The 15,510-nt window shown below is 41.5% G+C and overlaps 1 protein-coding gene across 3 annotated transcripts in view; it reads left to right on the top strand.

Moving 5' to 3' along the window:
• The first annotated feature begins 1,502 nt into the window (after window positions 1-1,502).
• Window positions 1,503-15,510, top strand: part of LOC117530280 (thyroid hormone receptor alpha-B) — a 353,233-nt gene continuing 339,225 nt past the window's right edge. For 2 of the 3 annotated variants that reach the window (XR_004566288.1, XM_034193167.1), the window contains exon 1: window positions 1,510-1,774. The gene's annotated coding sequence lies outside the window, so the exon portion shown is untranslated. Of the gene's footprint in view, window positions 1,775-15,510 lie in introns of all 3 variants that reach the window. The other variant, XM_034193169.1, reaches the window with a different exon arrangement.

The following is a 15,510-nucleotide window of genomic DNA, read 5'->3' as shown; positions in this document are numbered from 1 at the left end:
TGTAGTCCACCTGTGTGCACCTTCCTCCACTCTTATATGTCACCCTGTGCTCCTCCCTTTTCTTAAAGTAGGTATTTACCACAGCCATTTCCATCCTTTTTACAAAATCAACTACCATCTGTCCTTCCCCATTCCTATCCTTGATACCATATCTACCCATTACTTTCTCATCACCTCTGTTCCATTCACCAACATGCCCATTGAAGTCTGCTCCTATCACCACTCTTTCATGCTTGGGCACACTCTCCACCACCTCATCGAGCACACTCCAGAAATCTTCTTTCTCCTTCATCTCACAACCTACCTATGGGGCATATGCACTGATGATATTTATCATCACCCCTTCAATTTCCAACTTCACACTCATCACCCTGTCAGACACTCGCTTAACCTCCAACACACTTTTAACATACTCTTCCTTTAAAATGACCCCAACACCATTTCTCTTCCTGTCCTCACCATGGTACAACTACTTGTACCCACCGTCGATGCTCCTGCTCTTACTTACCTTCCACTTGGTCTCTTGCACACACAATATGTCTACCTTTCTCCTCTCCATCATATCAGCCAGCTCTCTCCCTTTACCAGTCATACTCCCAACATTCAAAGTCCCCACTCTCATTTCCACCCTTCTAATTTTTTTCTTCTCCCGCTGTTTGTGGCAATGTTTTCCTCCTCTTCTTCGTCGTCTTCGCCCAGCAGTAGCCCAATTTCCACCGGCACCCTGTTGGGCAACAGCACCGGTGGCGGACGTTGTTAACCCGGGCCACGACCGATCCGGTATGGGAATTTGATTAGTCTGCATAGTTGGGTTGGCTTGTTTTACGCCGGATGCCCTTCCTGACGCAACCCTCCTCATTTATCCGGGCTTGGGACCGGCACTCAGAATGTACTGGCTGCACACCCCATGTGGCTGAGTTTTTATATATATATATATATATATATATATATATATATATATATATATATATATATAAACAGTATTTTACTGAATAATAAATCTGTGTCAAGTCAGCAGTTCTTGAAAATGGAGTGATCATGCTGGAAGGAGACAAGTGAGGGAAGCCACCAACACATACAGACAACTCTGAAGGAGTTACAGGTTTGTGGTCAAAGAAAGTGCATGCAGTGCAACTTTGTCTGTGGAGTAGAGTAGGATTTCCTTAAAAAAAAAAGTGAAATTCAGCTGCTGTTTGCCAGAAGGCACATGGGAGCCCCAAACTTAGATTTGATTAGTTTTCCTGTTTTACAGTCCTTTCATTGAAAAATAATATATATATATATATATATATATATATATATATATATATATATATATGTATGAGTATTTTACAGTGCTACTCCTGTAGAGAGCAGTAGATAGTTTAAGGAGGCGGTCACGCGCCGCTGTGTACTCCACATACTGTACTCTGTACATAAGCGGAGGGAGGAGCGAGCGTGTAGTACTTCTTTCTGCTTCCCCCCCCCCCCCCCCCCCCCCCGTCGTTGCAGCCCAATTCAAAACGATCCCGGACGACCGTAAAAGAGGCACACTTCATTCGGTTTTTTTTCTCCCCCTCAGCACCTTCCAGGAAAGAAGAAAGAGGAGCTGCGCGGAAATTATTTAACGGTACGAAGCGCGGCACCGCGGCGGAGGAGTATAGGCTCGGACGCGGGGTTCAGCTTGTGCACAAACCGGAGCAGCACTGTTGCTGACTTTTCTCCGCCTCTTGGTGTCGGAACGTGCGGAGTCTCCACAACAAACTGGTGTGGCGGACCCGGTGCCCAGGCGGAGGTGAGTGCGGCTGTCGTGGGACATGAAGCAGTATTTAGTGTCGTTTTGACAGTTCGGAGCAGGAGCCGAGCTTCGTTCGGTGAGTGTCGCCGGGCTTCAGCGTTTTGCTCTCATAACTCCTGCTGACGGTCACCGCTGCTCAGCGCTCGCTGATAACTGCAGTACTGTGCACGTACGTAATGTTGAGTTTTGTTATAACGTGCCTGTACGTGCAGCGCACAGGGCCCCAACTTATAGATTCATGCTTCGTACATCTGACGCGTGCGTGGCCCGTACACGCACACACGTGAGGGGGCGGGCGGGGGCGGGGAGCTGACTTAAATTATTTGCAATCATGCGCATAATTCATAGAACACGTGAGTATGGCCTGCAACTAATGATGATTATTATTATTATTTAAACATATGAAATCACTGTCTTCTAATTTTGTCACATACCAGTTGGATGCTTCCGCAAAGCAAATTTGTGTGGGTGTGTGTGGGGGGGTTAATAACCTTATTTAGCTGCAAGATGCACTCATTGGTCCATCTGATTGATCTCCTCAATCATCCAATTATAAGATATCTCAAAAGAGAAAGTTCTATACATCTATACATTCTGTTCATTGGGATGTGTCTTCAACTCCAGTCCTCGAGGGCTGGTGTCCTGCAACTTTTAGATGTGACCCTGGTCCAACACACCTGAATCAAATGGCTAAATTACCTCCTCAGCATGCAGGCAAGTTCTCCAGAGGGCTGCTCATGACTTCATTAATTGACTCAGGTGTGTTGAAGCAGAGACGCATCTAAAAGTTGCAGGACACCGACCCTCGAGGTCTGCAGTTGATTAGTGTGTCTCACCAGATAGCTAGGTTTACAGCTGTCTGGTGAGTTTACAGCTTACAGCTGGGTTTACTGGGATGGATCATTATTCTGAAGGTCCAATGGTCCCTCAAGAAGGCATGTTAGCTCCTTAGCTAGCAGGCTAACAGCAACAGCAATGCTGTGACAGAAAACAGTCGCGACACCTTTCTGCTCTCTAATTTTCTCTGGATTTGAAAGGTTATCGCTGGCACGTCCTTGTCGGGCTTGTGAAATTCTCCGGGGGTTTGCCTGCATGCTCCTCTGCTGCAAATAGGCTTTTTGGCCAGGTATTATGTGGTCTTCACATCCAGCATGATGGATCTTTGGACTAATTGGCCTTTGGAATACTGAATTGTCACCACTGGGACACTCCAGAGATTCAGTCTCTTGAAGATATCCTGAAGTTTACTGGAAACTGACTTCTTAATTTTTCTGACTGAAGAAATGGGCGGGTTTTAAAATGTCTTAAACTGTTGCAAGAAGTCCACTTGCTTTTGAGTAAACGCCTAGATTCCTTATTTTCTAAGAAATCTGCAATGACTCTGGGGCATCAAGACGCCATGATCATTTGAAGATTTCTACTGCTTTTGTGGCAAGGTGACTTCATAGTCTTTAAGTCCATCTCTCTTCTTGTGGTGCTTGTTTGGCTCAGCTCTTCAGCTGCCGGACTGTTGTTATAAATAATTTAAGCAATGTATTTAAGGACTGCTATGATGACCAGAAGTGGCTCTAGATTTCTGCTGTAACAGTACAGGTGGTTCCTTTATGTGGACTGGCACTACTATGATGACTTGAAACTGAGCAATTTTCTGATGTAGTAATGTACAGTGACAGTACAGTGGCCTAGTGGTTAGCAATGTTACCTCACAGTGAGAAGGCCATGGGTTCGATTTCCACCTGTGAAGTTTGTGTGTTCCTCTATGTTTGTGTGGGTTCTCTCCGGGTGCTCCTCCTTCCTCCCACATCCAAAGACACTCAGGTTAGGTGGATTGGAAACTTTAAATTGCCCGTAGCTGTGCGTGCAGGTATGAATGTGTTTGTTTGTCTATATTTGGCCCTGCAGCAGACTGGAACCCTGTCTAGGGTGTGCCCCACCTCATGCTCTATGACTGTTGAGATAGGCTCCAGCCCCCAGTGATCCTTAATTGGACTAAGTGGTTGAAGGTGTGTGTGTGTGTGTGTGTGTGTGTGTGTGTGTGTGTGTGTGTGACGTACCGTGCATCGGGAAAGTATTCACAGCACTTCTCTTTTTCTACATTTTGTTATGCTACAGCCTTATTCCAAAATGGATGAAATCCTTCCCCCCATTCTACTCACAACACCCCATAATGACAACATGAAAAAAGTGTTTGAAATTTTTGCAAATTTGTTAAAAATAAAAAAAACTAGAAAAAACTAACTATGTACATAGGTATTCACACCCTTTGCTCAATACTTTGTTGATGCACTGTTGGCAGCAATTACAGCCTCAAGTCTTCTTGAATATAATGCAACAAGCTTGCCGCACTTATCTTTGGGCAGTTTTACCCATTCCTCTTTGCTGCATCTTAAGCTTCATCAGGTTGGATGGGGATTGTCGGTGCACAGCCATTTTCAGATCTCTCCAAAGATGTTCAATCGGATTCAGGTCTGGGTTCTGGCTGGACCACTCAAGGACATTCACAGAGTTGTCCTGAAGCCACTCCTTTGATATCTTGGCTATGTGCTTAGGGTCATTCTCCTGCTGAAAGATGAACCATTGCCCCAGTCTGAGGTCAAGAGTGCTGTGGAGCAGGTTTTCATCCAGGATTTCTCTGTACATTGCTACCTTCATCTTTTCCTCAATTCTGACTAGTCTCCCAGTTCCTGCTGCTGAAAAACATCCCCTCAGCATGATGCTGCCACCACCATGCTTCACTGTAGGGATGGTGCCTGGTTCCCCCCAAACATGACACCTGGCATTCACAGAACCAACAAGTTCAATATTTGTCTTATCAGAGTGGAGAATTTTGTTTCTCTTGGTCTGAGAGTCCTTCTGGTGCCTTTTGGCAAACTCCAGGTGGGCTGCCATGTGACTTTTACTAAGGAGTGGCTTCCGTCTGGCCACTCTACCATACAGGCCTGATTGGTGCATTGCTGCAGAGATGTTTGTCCTTCTGGAAGGTTCTCCTTTCTCCACAGAGGAATGCTGGAGCTTTGACAGAACGAGCATTGGGTTCTTGGTCACCTCCCTGACTAAGGCCTTTCTCCCTCAATCACTCAGTTTAGACGGGTGGCCAGCTCCAAGAACAGCCCTGGTGGATCCGAACGTCTTCCATTTACAGATGATGGAGGCCACTGTGTTCACTGGGACCTTCAAAGCAGCAGAAATGTTTCTGTACCCTTCCCCAGATTTGTGCCTGGAGACAATCCTGTGTTGGAGGTCTACAGACAATTCCTTTGATTTCATGCTTGGTTTATGCAGTGGTGTCCAAAGTATTCCAGAAAGGGCCAAGAGGGGGCAGTCAGTTGAGTTATATCTTGGCTTGTTCTAACCTGAAATGGAGTTGTAAGATCCGTTTTATTCTCACCCTCCCACTTTTCCCCCCTGAATCTTAAAATGCAACTGCCATTTTTACTTGAACAATATTCCAATAATTTTAGTGCTAACATTAAAAAAAAAAATTAGGCAGTGATTACAAAATTCTAACCAAGGTAAGGTCATAGTGCAAGTGAACTAACCCGAAGATAACTTGCATTTACGTAATGTGACATAGATTTCAAAATGACAACATGCTCAACATTATGTCAGTATTTTATTTTAGGTATTGTTGCCTCTGGCAATGATGTAATTCAGTGGTTTTCAAACTGGGGGTGCCATAGTTCTTTTTTGGGGGGGGGGAGGGATGGGTATCTTGAGCTAGTTCTTTTCGAGAATTGTTAAGAAATGATTCGATCCACAGACATCAAGAGCCCTTTTGATTAACAAATCCCTTATTGGTTTTTCAGAGTGGCCATTGTTTTTGAGGATGTTTTATCAGGAAAATGATCATTTCTTTATGTTGATTACAGACCCTGCAACGGGGTAATCAACCGCTTCTGTAACAGCTCCGCTTTGAAGCTTGACACAACAAAGCAGTGCTCCGATCCACTGCTTCGTTGGTTCATTGCTTCGCTGTTTTTCAGAAGTGAGTAGTCCGCTTCTTAACACCTCTCAAAGCCATTTAAAAATGTCAATCGTGAGTCACTTTTGTGCTTATTAAAGTCACTAACTGGGACTCTTGTCTTGTTGCAGCCAAGAAAAGAGAATCATCCTCCATTCCTTTCGCACAGCTCCAAACACTGTGGCGCTGTCTGCCGAGTGAAGTTAGAGTACGTCCGGAATTAATACTTCAAAGTGAATCACCATATTAAATCAAATGACACCTCTTTCCAAACGCTGTAACACAGACAACAGACTCAAATGTTTTTTCTTTCCAAAATGAGATGTCCTGCGTGCTTTATGAATTACACTGATGTTGACTGAGCCCATCTCAGAGGTATGGAGTTATATTTGTGCCATTAATGTCTGAAAGGAAGTGCTTTTGAGAAAAAAAAATGACAGATTTTGTTTATTTTTATTTATGTCCACAGATCAAGGATCCAGTGACCAAGTTCATATTTCTTTACTTTAAGACTCAATAAGATGTTATTGACGTAGAAAACCAGTAAAGCCTACTTTTAATACACAGAAAATTCACAGGAGGTATTGATAAGGGAATCGATAAGGAATTCAATCAATAATCAAAGCCGATAATGGCATCGATATCGATAAAATCTTATCAATACCCATCCCCTATTATCTATGTTAAAATATGTTAGTTATGCCAAAGACATTTAAAAACACAGAGATGTTTAAATATTTAAAAAAGCGATGTTTAAAATATGACTAAAGATAAAAGTAGAAGAAGTTGAAAGTTCCTTTAAAAACATGTTTAAAATGTTTGAAAAGGCTATAAAATGTGTGAAAGAATAGAAAGGTCTTTGTTAACATGTTTAAAATGTTTGAAAAGGCTATAAAATGTGTGAAAGAATAGAAAGGTCTTTGTTAACATGTTTAAAATGTTTGAAAAGGCTATAAAATGTGTGAAAGAATAGAAAGGTCTTTGTTAACATGTTTAAAATGTTTGTACAAAGGCTGTAAAATGGCAGTTCCTTCAAAACACACAAATACATTTTAAAATGTGTTTAAGATGTGTAAAATAATAAAAAGAAACACACAAAGATATTGAAATTGTGTGTTGTGGGGGGGGGGCATCTGTTTATTTTTTTTCTCTGAGGGGCTCACTCTCCCACACTTTGAAAACCCCTGATGTAGTTAATTGTAAGTCTGTCAGTTGGTTTATTAGCCCAAAGAAACAAACTGTGAAGCAGGTATGAAACTTGGTGTAAATTTTTTCAGTTTTCAGCAGATCCACATGTAGATGTAGGATTGTTTCTAAAACAGCTTTTGCCCTTTTTTGATGTTATTTTTCCAAACATGCTAAGCCAACACTTTCTTAATGTATTTCACAATAAAAGTGGTTTGATGTGACAATATCGGTAGGCCAATACTGTGAGGGTTATCTAAATTTCCTGTTCGTCAATATGTACTTTGAAAATGTAGTTTGTAAAACGTTAGGACCCCTTCACACATAGTACAAATGTGGTCAGATTGTGCATGAAGTGCGCATGAAGCAGGAATCGTATGCAGTAAGAGTAAAATCCTAGATGCCTCCAATGCCTCGTACACCTGTTGCTACAACTGTTTGCGCACACCAGCGGCTGAAAGACAGAGAGCTCATCGAACCCTCTCGTGGCAGGTGTCGGCCAAATTTCAGCTCACACACATGAACATCTAACACCGCTTGCATGGCACTTAGAAAATGTGTGGCCGTTTGCACTATTAACATGACAATAGTCGACAGGCAATCACTGTCGAGCTGGATGTGAAGTTTGTCTGTGTCCCACAAGTGTGGCTTAGCAAACAGACACAGTGACACGTTGGTGTGTGTGCTGAACTGACGGGGTGTGTCCGCCGACAGGAGCAGCTGTGGAGATCTGTGGATCTGAACGTCCTAGCTGCAAAAAACATATCGTGCTTGTATGGACATCACTGTGACGCGCGTGTCTGCTTGCTGTCCTCATGTGGACATACATAAAAACATATCGCTGTCGGACCATCAGATCATAACACGCAGCGGGCGATCTGAATGTCACGCCACCCACGTGAGCTCTGTTCCACATGACGCGGTGTCTGTCCTGCAGCGTGCCGTTCACAAGACACGCGTGTCGGGCAGAACACGCCGCCAGCAGATGTGGACATGGTAAGAGCGCCCTGCTTCCCATTCATGTCATTTCATGGGTCATCTACAGAGGAACAGATGGATCATACTTGCCCGCTTGATGAGAGGGATTCAATAAAATGCGGTGTTTTTATATGGTGTGTGGTTTTATTTTTCTTAAATATGTCCATGTCCTTTTTGATATCAGGCATTTTCCTGCACCTTTTACAGGACAGTGATGGTAGCTCAGTGGTAAAATTTCTGGCTGGCAATCAGAGCTTTTGGAAATTGCAGGTTCGAATCCCGTGGGTGGCATGTATTTTTTTTAATTATTTATTTATTTTTTTTATTTTCACAGCAGCTGCTTGCACTGTGTTCCCATGTGCACAAAACCGTTGCAGCGGCATCGTTCACACCTGCCCATCAGCTCTTTGTTTTCGTGGTTCACTCATACAAGCTGTTCCACTGTGATTTGCCCTGAGTTGTACTTATTTGTACTATGTGTGAAGGGGTCCTTATGATTGTGTGACAAAACATGGTATGGCAAACTGTTTAAAATACATTGTTTTTTGTTTATGCAAGTGGTGCTCCAAAACCTACAGTGGACTTATATATGCTTCATTGTGGCCATATTTCCAATAATTACTAATGATTAAAAATACCCAAAGTAGCCTTTTGGCTTATCTATTTTTTAATAATACAAAAATTATGAAACTGATTTAGATTTATTAAATATGATAAAAAATTAAAGTGAACCAGGATCTACCATAACTAGCAAATCATTGTCTTGTGGTCTTGTATGATCTAAGCGTCCTGGTTGTGTGTGGTTCTTTTGGTTGCTCCTACTTGGCACGTGTTGTATATAGGAAGTGTTTCACATTTTATAAGTTATACCCAATAATTTATTTGTTTATATTTAACCATATTAAAGCCAGCCCTTCCAGACACAACTCCAAATGTACACTCTGTCACTCGCGCTCTGTCTTAGTAGACTATGACTACTCCAGGTTGGAGTTTAGTTGTGGTAATGGCGTGTGTGTGCAAGTGGCTAGTAAGGCCAATCCTGGAGTGGCAGGTTCAGCAACACAATCTGCATGTGTAGATTCCAGTGTATTCAGGTTGCTGAGTGAATCTTTCAGTGTTCCCAGTAAGCCTCTACGAAGCCCTCCTCTACTCGGACCACACTCCTCTCAACTGAATTTTTCCATTCCATTCCATTTTGCATTCTGGTTTTGTGCCATATTTTCCCCGGTGTTAGTTGGTATGTCAGCCTTCTTTAGATTGTCGTGTAGCACATCCTTGTAACACGTTCTCTGTCCCTCTTTTTGCACCATCCTGCAGAGAGTTGCCAGCAAGAATATCCTTTGGCAGACATCTGTCCTTCATACGGACCACATGGCCTGTCCCACGCAGTTGCGCACCCAGGACAATGGAAGATGCTTATCTAGTTGTTTAATGTGTTGTTGGTAGAAACACATAGTCTCACATCCGTAGAATAAAGTGGAGGGCACTACTGCCCAGTATACTTTAAATTTGGTGGTAAGTCAGATGCCACTTTGAGACCAGAGATGACATTTTGGTGTGACCAGAGGCAAAGTTGGATTTCCTGAACATGGCTTCAATCTCCAAATCAAAGATAACAAACAGCCAACATATGCCACACTATGTCATGCTGCCTTCACTCGGATTGGCATTCATTGTGTCACATTGCTGACCATTTGCATAAAATAGATATCTGTTTCGTCCTTGCCTACCTGGTCGCATTGCGACCACTTGTCTCTGGAATGGATGGCAGCTAGTCACTTTGCCTTCGTCTCTTCTAGCTCAGGTGACCAAGGGGTGATGGGTTCCCAGCCATACTTGAAAGCATCATAAACAGTGCAGTCACAGTACCCTCTGCTGTATGTAATGACAACATTTCCAATAGTCAAAGAGTTTTCTGCATTGTTTACTCTGTAAAATAAGTTTTCAAATTTGCAAAAATTTCACAGATGTTATGTTTGTGAAAGGAAGGCTCATATTGGCTTATGTTATCGGCCAGCTGTTATACAACCCCTGGCAATAATTATGGAATCACCGGCCTCGGAGGATGTTCATTCAGTTGTTTAATTTTGTAGGAAAAAATCAGATCACAGACATGACACAAAACTAAAGTCATTTCAAATGGCAACTTTCTGGCTTTAAGAAACACTATAACAAATCAGGAAAAATAATTGTGGCAGTCAGTAACGGTTACTTTTTTAGACCAAGCAGAGGGAAAAAAATATGGACTCACTCAATTCTGAGGAATAAATGATGGAATCGCCCTGTAAATTTTCATCCCCAAAACTAACACCTGCATCAAATCAGATCTGCTCGTTAGTCTGCATCTAAAAAGGAGTGATCACACCTTGGAGAGCTGTTGCACCAAGTGGACTGACATGAATCATGGCTCCAACACGAGAGATGTCAGTTGAAACAAAGGAGAGGATTATCAAACTCTTAAAAGAAGGTAAATCATCACGCAGTGTTGCAAAAGATGTTGGTTGTTCACAGTCAGCTGTGTCTAAACTCTGGACCAAATACAAACAACATGGGAAGGTTGTTAAAGGCAAAAATACTGGTAGACCAAGGAAGACATCAAAGCGTCAAGACAGAAAACTTAAAGCAATATGTCTCAAAAATCGAAAATGCACAACAAAACAAATGAGGAACGAATGGGAGGAAACTGGAGTCAACGTCTGTGACAGAACTGTAAGAAACTGCCTAAAGGAAATGGGATTTACATACAGAAAAGCTAAACGAAAGCCATCATTAACACCTAAACAGGAACAAACAAGGTTACAATGGGCTAAGGAAAAGGAATCGTTGACTGTGGATGACTGGATGAAAGTCATATTCAGTGATGAATCTCGAATCTGCATTGGGCAAGGTGATGATGCTGGAACTTTTGTTTGGTGTCGTTCCAATGAGATTTATAAAGATGACTGCCTGAAGAGAACATGTAAATTTCCACAGTCATTGATGATATGGGGCTGCATGTTGGGTAAAGGCACTGGGGAGATGGCTGTCATTACATCATCAATAAATGCACAAGTTTACGTTGATATTTTGGACACTTTTCTTATCCCATCAATTGAAAGGATGTTTGGGGATGATGAAATCATTTTCAACATGATAATGCATCTTGCCATAGAGCAAAAACTATGAAAACATTCCTTGCAAAAAGACACATAGGGTCAATGTCATGGCCTGCAAATAGTCCAGATCTTAATCCAACTGAAAATCTTTGGTGAAAGTTGAAGAAAATGGTCCATGACAAGGCTCCAACCTGCAAAGCTGATCTGGCAACAGCAATCAGAGAAAGTTGGAGCCAGATTGATGAAGAGTACTGTTTGTCACTCATTGAGTCCATGCCTCAGAGACTGCAAGCTGTTATAAAAGCCAGAGGTGGTGCAACAAAATACTAGTGATGTGTTGGAGCTTTCTTTTGTTTTTCATGATTCCATAATTTTTTCCTCAGAATTGAGTGATCCCATATTTTTTTTTCCCTCTGCTTGGTCTAAAAAAGTAACCGTTACTGACTGCCACATTTTTTTTTCCTGATTTCTTATAGTGTTTCTTAAAGCCAGAAAGTTGCCATTTGAAATGACTTTAGTTTTGTGTCATGTCTGTGATCTGCTTTTTTTCTACAAAATTAAACAACTGAATGAACAACCTCCGAGGCCGGTGATTCCATAATTTTTGCCAGGGGTTGTATCAGTGGGGTCTATTTATTGTTGTTTGGCAAAAGTTCTACCACTGTGCCAACCTCCTACTTAGTCACATCATTGCAAGTGCTGTTCCAGGAGTATTGCAGTCTGTATTTGAATGCATGGTATGCTTCTTAATGGCCCTATCGCCCTATCCAGCAGTGTGTTTCAGCAGGTTTGCTTTTCATTTATGGCATACATATAAAACAACAACAACAACAAAAAACCCAAAGGGCATACATCCAATAGGCAAAGTGATTATTAGATCAAGCATCTTTTTTTCTTTTTTTTTTAAGTCTGTGGACTTAATGAATACAATGGATTTTACAATTTTCCGCACGTTTGCTTTCAGCTCTGATGGATTTTCCTTGGCTTTAATTGTAAACAACACCAGCAATCCTGCAGGCACGTAACCGGTCTGTGTGATGGTCTGTCTGCACTCAGATCGTATAAAGAAAAACATGAAATATAACACAGAGCTTTTGATTAACACTCAAAAACAATATTTCCCAGGGAGTCGTCTTGAGATGAATTGATGCGCTGATTATAAAGGAACTTTATCAACAAATGTGCTATCTGACATCACAAAACCCTCACTGCTGGCAGACATGGCTGACAGTTTACCATTAACTCTGACATGTGAAAATCCCATGAAAATAATCCCACTGCTGACTGAGCACAGGATATAATGAATACAGTGATGACAGTTTCTTAGTGCAGTTGTATGGTCACGCCTTCACCACCACATTAAAGCTGTGTAATAATTAAATCATTCAGGTATACTGCTCTTCCTCAAGCTCTTTCAGTAGCCTTTTGACTGTCACATTTCGTTTTTCCTTGCACTATCTTGAGCTGTGCTGACAGAAAGTGACAGTGTAAAAGCAGTGTGCCCTTGTAGTCGATTCCATCAAGCCGGCAGTAGAAGCATTTCTTTTGACACGTACACCCCCCGGAATAATGTTGTATCCCTGGACAAACACATATACCACACTGTATGTAAATGGGAAAATTTTCATACAGTGTGGTATGTGTTTGTACAGTGACACAATTTTTGCAGTTTTGCCTTTTGTACACCACCACAGTGGAGTTAAAATGACTATTGTAGACTTTCAGCTTTAATTTAATGGGTTTAACAAAAATATTGCATGAACCATTTTTCAGAGGTTGTGTTTGGACAAACCAGTTGTTAAGATTATGAAACATAATTGTTAATGGCCCTGTCACACCTTGACGATTTAGCCAGCGTATGCCAGCCATATTAAAAAACACTGCCATAAGTTCAATAAATTAAGGTTAAATTTTTTATAAGTTAAGAGCAGGTTGAAGCACGTTGAAACACGCTGAAGCTCACTGATGTACATCCTGATTAGCTGAGCTCCTCAAAAAATTTTGGGCATGCTGATAATTTTCAACGCACGCCAGCGTGACTCATACGTCCCGCACATGTTGGACATAAGTAAGTTATGTGATTGTTGGCAGACGTTTCTTGTAATTTACTCATAAGTCTAAATCCTTCCATTAATGCTGGCCACTGATTGGCTAAAATCTGCGGTCCGTATGCAGAATGACTGTTTCATTCACACAGGGAAAAAATATAAAGTCTGACCTGTTCATTTGAAATGGAAAAGTGAAAAGTTTTGTAATGATTTAAACTTTTGAAGCACTGTCGCTGTGGTGTGACCATCAGATGACCTGATGTGACCTGGTGTGAGCGGTCCCAAATACTCACACATTTTTATCAAATTCTGTTAACTTAAATAAATATTTGTGTGTTAGCTCACTGTGTGGGACCATGGTATAAGTGGATTAAACTACTCGGAGCTGTGCATTATACGGTTTGAATGCACTTTGCGGCGTAACACCACGTTTTATACTCCGCGAGGTGCATTCAAACCGTATAATGCACGGCTTCGAGTTGTTTAATCCTTACATATATCAATACACGATAACTGTTGGGTAGCTAAACATGCTAGATTACCTTGTGTTGTTTGGGGTGGATTCAGCTGCCCCGGGATGTTTGCGTTTCAGGTGCTCGTGCATGACTGTAGCGCTGTTAGCACGACTTTGCGCAGTCTGCATGTAAGTGACTTGGCGGCTTTGTTTTCTGTGAAATGCTCCCATGCTTTGGATTGTTTCGGTCTTGCTCTAAATTTCTCTGTTAACTCCGCTTTGGCTGCTTGCTGTTGCTGCTCCGCCATTGTTTATCCGAGTGCGTTGTAGCAGAGTCTTTGCGTAGGAAAAAACAAACAAACAAAAAAATCACTTGGCTACTGTATCCGTATCCGAGGAAACACCACCCCCCCCCAAGTTCCTGTTGCAGTTAGCGCTTCCACGAAACACGTCGCCGGACCAAAATGATAGTTTTTGAATGGTAAAACATGATTTGGGCGATTTGTCGACAATGAAAATATGTCGACAAATTTTCATTGTCAACATTATTGATAATGTCGACTAATCGTGACAGCCCTAGTCTTCATGCACATCAGTGATTAAGAAGTACAAACTTTGTGTTTGTGGTAAATCTGTCGAACTCAGTTCTCTCGAGTTCATGACACTCATGACAACTCTAAAGGAATTACATGCTTCTGTGGCAGTGATTGATAAATAGTGTGTGTATAGTACAAGATGTATTTATTTATTTTTTCATCACCAGTGGAACAGAGCCTAAAACTATAATCGTAAAGATTTTTATTTTATAATAATACTCATATTTCTTTTTGTCCACATACTTATGGGCTTTGAAAATGGGGGAACTGTGTATAAAAATAGCTGTAATTCCAAAACAGTTAATGTGATATTTTTATTAATCTCTTTGAATTAAAGTTAAATGACAAGAAAAAGACGAGTGAGGGAAGCCACAAGAAATCCAGGCAACTCTAAAGGAGTTGTGGCTGTGATTGTTGAAACTGTGTGTTGTACAACTATAGTTTGTTACACCACCAGTCACAGCTTCAACAAGTAGCGCATGAAAAAAGTTATTTAAAAAAAGACGTGAAATATCAGCTACCATTTGCCAGAAGGCACATGGGAAATTCAAGCCGAGGTTTGATCTGTTTTCTTGTATGAAAATCCATCACTCCACCATGATCAGCTTAATAAAATCCACAAACTAGATGATAAGCAGGGGTGCATATGATTTTTTTCTGTTTAGTAGTTATTAAAAGACCATTCATAGATTGAGATTGGTGCTTGGTGCTCACGTTGTTTTAGTGACTCCACAGGTTTATTTTCACATGGCTTGTACGCTACAGTGCGTTGTCTCTCTTCTGATAACAGCAGCACCTTGTAGATTCCTGTAACAGAGAGCATACTGCTTATGGTTCCAATTTTCACCAAATTAAATATGCAAAAAGCTGAAAGGCGTTTTCCAGCTTGCTTGAAGTGCATCCATTCCATAGCGAGATGGTCTGAATCAGCAGGTAATCAAGACTGCTATATTTTAAACATGTTAGTGCTTGCTGTGTTTTAAAAAATGCACTGGTGTTATTTCTTCTGCAGCCACGCTGAAGGATAATGAGTCAAAAAGCAGCTCATTAGGCCGTATGCTGAGCTGGTAATTCTGACTTCCATAGCCGTATCACAGGGATGACATGATTTCAGTCAAATTGTTAGAATGACAAAACTAAGCTCAATCAGAAGTTCCTACACGTAGTGCCTGCAGTTAAAAAAAGAAAAAAACAACACTTAATAATACAGTTACTGCTTATTAAGTGCCAGTCACTATATCAGTGTGCCTCCATTGTTTGGTACAGAAAGCCCAGGTTTGTTTGGGCGTAATCTGTCTGAGGGGACTGTATGGAAGACAAAATGCTGTTGAGTCCAAAGCTGACTCCGCAATCAGTAAAATGTGGATTGGAATTGACTGACAAATATTTAATTCATGAGAAGGATCATACAACAGA

Source organism: Thalassophryne amazonica, chromosome 18, assembly GCF_902500255.1.
Source record: "Thalassophryne amazonica chromosome 18, fThaAma1.1, whole genome shotgun sequence".
Taxonomy (NCBI): Eukaryota; Metazoa; Chordata; class Actinopteri; order Batrachoidiformes; family Batrachoididae; genus Thalassophryne; species Thalassophryne amazonica.
This window is presented reverse-complemented; position numbering and strand designations above follow the sequence as displayed.